This window comes from Asterias amurensis, chromosome 22, assembly GCF_032118995.1.
Source record: "Asterias amurensis chromosome 22, ASM3211899v1".
Classification (NCBI taxonomy): Eukaryota; Metazoa; Echinodermata; class Asteroidea; order Forcipulatida; family Asteriidae; genus Asterias; species Asterias amurensis.
The window spans coordinates 7,778,253-7,785,038 of NC_092669.1; the positions used below are offsets into that span (position 1 = coordinate 7,778,253).

The window sequence follows — 6,786 nt, forward strand, 5'->3', positions numbered from 1 at the left end:
AAGAGGTTGTGAATTAAATACAATTATGTATTCTTCATCAAAGGGCATTTCTTAATTAATAAATTTAATACAAGAATAAACTCCTGTTTCAACTTTTGGAAAACATGGGCGCCGCTTGTAACCTTGGAGGTAGTCTGTAAACAGTGCTGTCAGTAATCAGCACGGTGAGTACAACTAACAGAACAGCCAGAACACAAATCGCACCCCCCGGTCAGGCCGGTTTCGCGCCGATATTGTTTAGTGCGCGATGGTCGCGCAGCATTGCAATTCAGCACAGTTTATTACACTGTTCAAAAACCATTATCGAAAAATAGCGTGTCATTTTCACTGTCGCGCAAATATCGCCCGCGCGATTCGTAACTTTCCCTCTCGTCTGCAGTAGAGCAGCACAAGAACGTCAGGTTATTAGTCCGTGTCAACGTGTGCTGTTGGTGGGTGGTGGAATGTGAAATAAATAAGGTAATTAATTTATTGTATTCTGTTGTAATTATTCAGAAATTTAATAACATGTTAATAAGTAACGCATAGAGGACTTGCCTGGCTGAGAATGAACAAACGTTAACTTACATAAGCAACATTTTTAGTTCCCCTTTTCAAATTTCAATCTCAACTCAAAAAAGTTTCATGAACTAACGTACTGCGGAGTACATGTATGTTGTACTGCTGTATGTAGTATAAAACTGCTATTGCTACATTACTTCTAAGTAAATACACCACCATACACGAGCAACCGGTTTCTGTTGAGCCAGTCACCAGTGCAGTGACGGCAAGTTATGAGCAATTCAGAAATTAGCTGTGAGTCACAAACTAAACCATAAAGAACAATTTTATTAGCATGATTTATAGTCGCCAAGTTTTTGGAAAAAAGGTGAAAATCACAAAGGGCAAAGCGATGTTTTCAGGAGAGTCGCGTATTAAGTAGTAAATACCAGTACTGCTATGTACTGGTACATACGTTGTACATGCTAAAATAATGTTTGTATCCTGAGGCGAAGTTATTTTTGTGACATTGTTTTCCTCATTTCTCAAAAACTACAGCACCACAGCAAGTATTTTAAGGGAAGCTTTCTACCACCATTATCTTAAAACTGTGTAAGTTTAATTTTTATTTTAAATGTAAATCTGTGGACATTGCGTTTTTGGTCGAACAAAAAGTACCCAAACACTTTAAGGATTTTAATTAAGAAACCTTTGTTTTGTATTTCAGGTTGACGTGCATGTACACAGGCCTACATACATCCCATACAACTTTCACCATGGACTCGACAAAGTAAGTTCACTGCCTACACAGACATAGTCAACAGTTTTTCACATTTTATATTTATTGATGGCAAAATTAAATTTCTGCATGAATACCCGAAGCAGGACGTTTCGAACCCAATCATTAATACTATGTAAGTTGCACAAAAGATTTAGCCACTACTAGTGTACGAGAGTAGCTACACTACTCCTAGAACTATTTCGGTTTCGTCTGGCTATTGTCTCCCGTAACCTCATAGGTTTATATCTCTCACGCTTAAATGATGGTTCAACCGTTGTTCAATGAATTTTGGAATCAAAAATCTCTCTTTATTTTTATTTTAATCTCGCATGTGTCCTTTGATATCTCAATGTCCAAGGGGGGCGACCAGAGAACCCACTCCGCAATCTCAAAAAATGTTAAAAGTTATAAATTCCTACCGTTATTCAGTCCCCAAATACTCTGTTTTACCACTACACTACAAATACTGATTGTCCCCGAACTCTGTCGAACGCATCGCGAAGTCACGACACATGACGAGCGTGCGCATATTTTTTTTTCCCAGGACAAACGTGGAGAATTATCTACACACATTTGTCCTAAAATTAAAAAACACTTGATCCGTGCTTTGCGTACAAAAACATATGGACACGCATCTGGGAACCAGACGTCTGATTCCTAGACGCGTGTCCATATGTTTTGTACACAAAACACGGATCAAGTGTTTTTTTTTAATTCTAGTGTAAGCGGTAATGTATGTCAACTGAATACTACTTGCATGCACCCCACCTCCTTTCTGGCAAAACCACCACAGAACCTTCATTTTATGACCCCAAATAAATTTTAATGGTTTTTGTACGTGGTAATCTGCTCTATCAAGCAGAGTTTTTTTCATGAAATTTCTGGAATGATGTTTTTTTTAAATCTTGGTCAAAGGTCAAGGTATTGTGTCAAAGATCATAGTTATTTTTTTACTTATTTTAAGGATTTTTGATTAGAGCATTTAATTCTGATCCAAATTTGCACAATTTTGTGGAAAACTTGTCTATTTATGGTTTATTTCTTTAAAAGGGGGGGGGTGATCACCCACGAACTCGTGGAATATGCACCCCCAAAAAAATCTGCATCCCATGTTGACATGCTTGTATAATAACTAATAGTGTTATGTGATGTCATGCAGTGGTCTCAAATTGTAGAAAAAAAGTTGCAAAATTGCTTCCCAAAGCACTGATGTGCTGTATTGTAGCATAAATTAAGTTTTGTCCATTTAGTACTTGAAGTATGAATAAGACATCTGGTTGCTTACAGCAATATTGAGTAACTTTACTTTTTACTTTTATTTATTAAAGGATGAAGACACCACACATCCTGTGTACATCGAAATGGATGAACAATCGGCACATGTGTCTACAGAGTTTAAAGGAGTTGCAGAAGGCGAGGTAGTTTCTGTTGTTGATGATGTAACAACAGCAGTCGCGTGCTACATTTCCTCGTTTTTTGTATTTCACATGCAGTACATCCCAGAACTAGTGAAGACAATTGCTTTTTATCAATATGGTGTTCTTAAGATTGACGACCAGACTGGTATTCATAAGTCAGTTTTAAGCCTACTGGCACGTTTAACTTAGAAAAGGTCACTTTCCAAGAAAATGTAAAAACAAACTTGATATGACCCAACATGCACATAAAATAACAAACATGTGAAAGCTCAATAAGGCTTATGTGTTTTAAACTTATTTTCAAACATCAGAATTTATCCTGCAGGGTCATATATTTGGATTCCGTGACCATTTATTTGCTACCTTTTTTCTCGATGGATTTGACTTCAGGAACCATTTAAAAAGAAAATAAGGTCCTATGAGCCTCTGAAATGTAATAGGAACTTTTTTTATTGCGCAGTATTCAAAATGGCCACCGACGCCATCTTGAAAAACATAAATTGTAATAGCTCTGGCCCCAGATGACCTAGACGGACAAATGAGATGTCCTTTTCCACTATTTCTGGCATGCCAAATACACTGGAATGGTAATTGTAAAGTTTTGGGACCATCTTGACCTCTAAATCCAAGATGGCCGCCGTCGCCATCTTGAAAAAACATACAATGTAATAGCTCTGGCACCATATGACCTAGACGGACAAAAGAGATGTAATTTTCCACTATTTCTGACATGCTTAATACACTGGAATGGAAATTGTAAAGTTTGGGGACCATCTTGACCTCTAAATCCAAGATGGCCTCCTTCGCCATCTTGAAACATAACTTCCATATTAGCTCTGGCACCAGATGACCTAGACAGACATAGACTTTAACTATCAAATAATATAATAGAGGCATGAATAGGTTTTCATCACTCAGGATGGCCAATGATGTTTTTAGATAATAATCTTATTAAATATTATCCCTATAAACAAAACAAAAACCATAATTGATTTTTCATATGTTAAAAATGAAACCCTGATTGTTCTCTGTTAGTTTATCTTGTGCCAGAGCTGTCACATTTCATAATTTTCAAGATGGCGGAGGCGGCCATCTTGGATTTTGTGACCACGATGATCCCTAACTCTACAATTACCATTCCAGTGGATTTTGTAATGGCAGAAATAGTGGGAATATACACTTTTTCCCCGTCTGGTTCCATATCGCTAGTATATTTTTCAAGTTGGAGATGTCGGCCATCTTGGATTTAGAGGTCAAGATGGTCCCCAAACCTTACAATTACCATTCCAGTGTATTTGGCATGCCAGATATAGTTGAAAAGGACATATATTTTGTCTGTCTAGCTCATATGGTGCCAGATCTATTACAAGTTATGTTTTTCATGATGGCGTCGGCGGCCATTTTGAATATTGCGCAATATAAAAATAGTTCCTGTCACATTTCAGAGGTTCATAGGGGCTTATTTTTCTTTTAGATGGTTCCTGAAGTCAAATCCATCGAGAAAAAAAGGTAGCAAAAAAATGGTCACGGAATCCAAAGATATGACCCTACTGTAAATACTATTGTTTTACTCATTTCCTAAAAACTATGCCATTTCAAGCAAAACTATTTCAAGGGAAGTTTTCTACCATGACCATCTTTATACCATGCAAGTTTTGTGCAAATCTTTAACCATATATAAAACAGTACAATTATTTTTCAGTAGTCAAAGTCCACTTGTGAAAGAAAGACAAAATCATCATGGCCAATCTTACATTATTAAACTGTGTAAGTTTTAACTTTATTTGATACGCTTTCAGTGCAAAATTTGTTAGCACCCCCAAAACGTGTGCAATGTGCATGTAATTCCAATATAATTCCAGTTCTGTATACTAAATTTCCATAATATTGTGTCTAAACTGTGTTAAATTAAACTTTTTAACAATAAAATTCCTCTATGGAATATACCTCTTAAAGTTATTGTTGGCAGCGAATGAAGTTGTGTTCAAAATTTTGCACTGAAAGGGCTTACAAAATTACAGGTTTTCAGGTAAAATTAGAGACTTGTAATAACTTGTTTACTTTCATAATCGTTTTACTGTCGATTGAAAAATTGGTACATCACTGAATTTGACCTTAAATACCGCTTTATTAAAGTCCTGTCATCACGGTGTGTACTCTAGGTCGGACTAATGGGTTGTTAAAACAACTTTTTAACTTTGCAAGTTGGGAAAAAAAAATCTATTGAAGTTTGTTTAATAATGTTAAACAATTTTTGAGATTCAGTAGTTATTCAGCAGATTGTTCTCAAAGGAACTGATGGTTAACAAAGTTGCTTCAGTTGGAGTTGTGTTGGATTTGCAATAAATTTACAGTGACTAATTATAACAGAAGAGAAGTGTGTAAAAGACTAATTATTGGTATTGTCAGACTAATTGAAAGACTAAATAGTTGTGCTGCATGACTAATTAATTTTCTTGGATGACTAATTTAATTTCGTGTATTACCAATCTCCAGATCAATTAGTCATTTTAAACCATTTTCAAAGACAAACTATAATTTGTCATTTCAGTGTGTATTGACTAATCTTTTGATTGAGTGACCTATTAAAGATTAGTCAAATTAAACCATGTAAATGACTAATTTTTTTTAGACAATTGACTAAGTGATGTTTTCAGTGCACCCGAGTGTGCCGGTGCAAATTTGAACTCCGTCACTGTTATATTTTGGCGGTAATCGACGATTATTGGTCAAATTATGACGTCACTTTTGCACCAAAAAGTTGTAATTCCCAAGGTTTTGCGAATTTTGCATGACTCCACACAGGAAAGTTGTTCAGGATGCTCAACTTGGTCGATTTGTACCGTCAAAACGCGATTTCCAGAGTTGACTATTAGAAAAACAAGATGGCCGCTCTTCCCTTTTCCCTACCGGGGGAATAAACTTTTTAATTTTCGAGCCACCCCGAAAAGCCGAATTAGCGTGATTACTTCTTGAGGATACCCCACCCGAGTGTGCCGGTGCAAATTTGAACTCCGTCATTGTTATATTTTGACGGTAATCGACGATTATTGGTCAAATTATGACGTCACTTTTGCACCAAAAAGTTGTAATTCCCAAGGTTTTGCGAATGTTGCATGACTCCACACAGGAAAGTTGTTCAGGATGCTCAACTTGGTCGATTTGTACCGTCAAAACGCGATTTCCAGAGTTGACTATTAGAAAAACAAGATGGCCGCTCTTCCCTTTTCCCTACCGGGGGAATAAACTTTTTAATTTTCGAGCCACCCCGAAAAGCCGAATTAGCGTGATTACTTCTTGAAGATACCCCACCCGAGTGTGCCGGTGCAAATTTGAACTCCGTCACTGTTATATTTTGGCGGTAATCGACGATTATTGGTCAAATTATGACGTCACTTTTGCAACAAAAAGTTGTAATTCCCAAGGTTTTGCGAATTTTGCATGACTCCACACAGGAAAGTTGTTCAGGATGCTCAACTTGGTCGATTTGTACCGTCAAAACGCGATTTCCAGAGTTGACTATTAGAAAAACAAGATGGCCGCTCTTCCCTTTTCCCTACCGGGGGAATAAACTTTTTAATTTTCGAGCCACCCCGAAAAGTCGAATTAGCGTGATTACTTCTTGAGGATACCCCACCCGAGTGTGCCGGTGCAAATTTGAACTCCGTCATTGTTATATTTTGACGGTAATCGACGATTATTGGTCAAATTATGACGTCACTTTTGCAACAAAAAGTTGTAATTCCAAAGGTTTTGCGAATTTTGCTTGACTCCACACAGGAAAGTTGTTCAGGATGCTCAACTTGGTCGATTTGTACCGTCAAAACGCGATTTCCAGAGTTGACTATTAGAAAAACAAGATGGCCGCTCTTCCCTTTTCCCTACCGGGGGAATAAACTTTTTAATTTTCGAGCCACCCCGAAAAGCCGAATTAGCGTGATTACTTCTTGAGGATAACCCACCCGAGTGTGCCGGTGCAAATTTGAACTCCGTCACTGTTATATTTTGGCGGTAATCGACAATTTTTGGTCAAATTATGACGTCACTTTTGCAACAAAAAGTTTTAATTCCCAAGGTTTTGCGAATTTTGCATGACTCCACACAGGA

General features: G+C 37.2%; 1 long non-coding RNA gene across 2 annotated transcripts; it reads left to right on the plus strand.

Annotated features, from left to right (window-relative positions):
* Positions 1-319: 319 nt before the first annotated feature.
* Positions 320-5,224, plus strand: LOC139953971 (uncharacterized). Of its 2 annotated transcripts, XR_011788029.1 has the most exons (4): positions 344-459; positions 1,039-1,092; positions 1,208-1,270; positions 2,590-5,224. It is a non-coding gene; the product is annotated as an uncharacterized lncRNA (long non-coding RNA). The 2 variants fall into 2 exon arrangements; XR_011788030.1 differs by lacking the exon at positions 1,039-1,092 and having other exon boundaries at positions 320-459; positions 2,590-5,223.
* Positions 5,225-6,786: the final 1,562 nt, after the last annotated feature.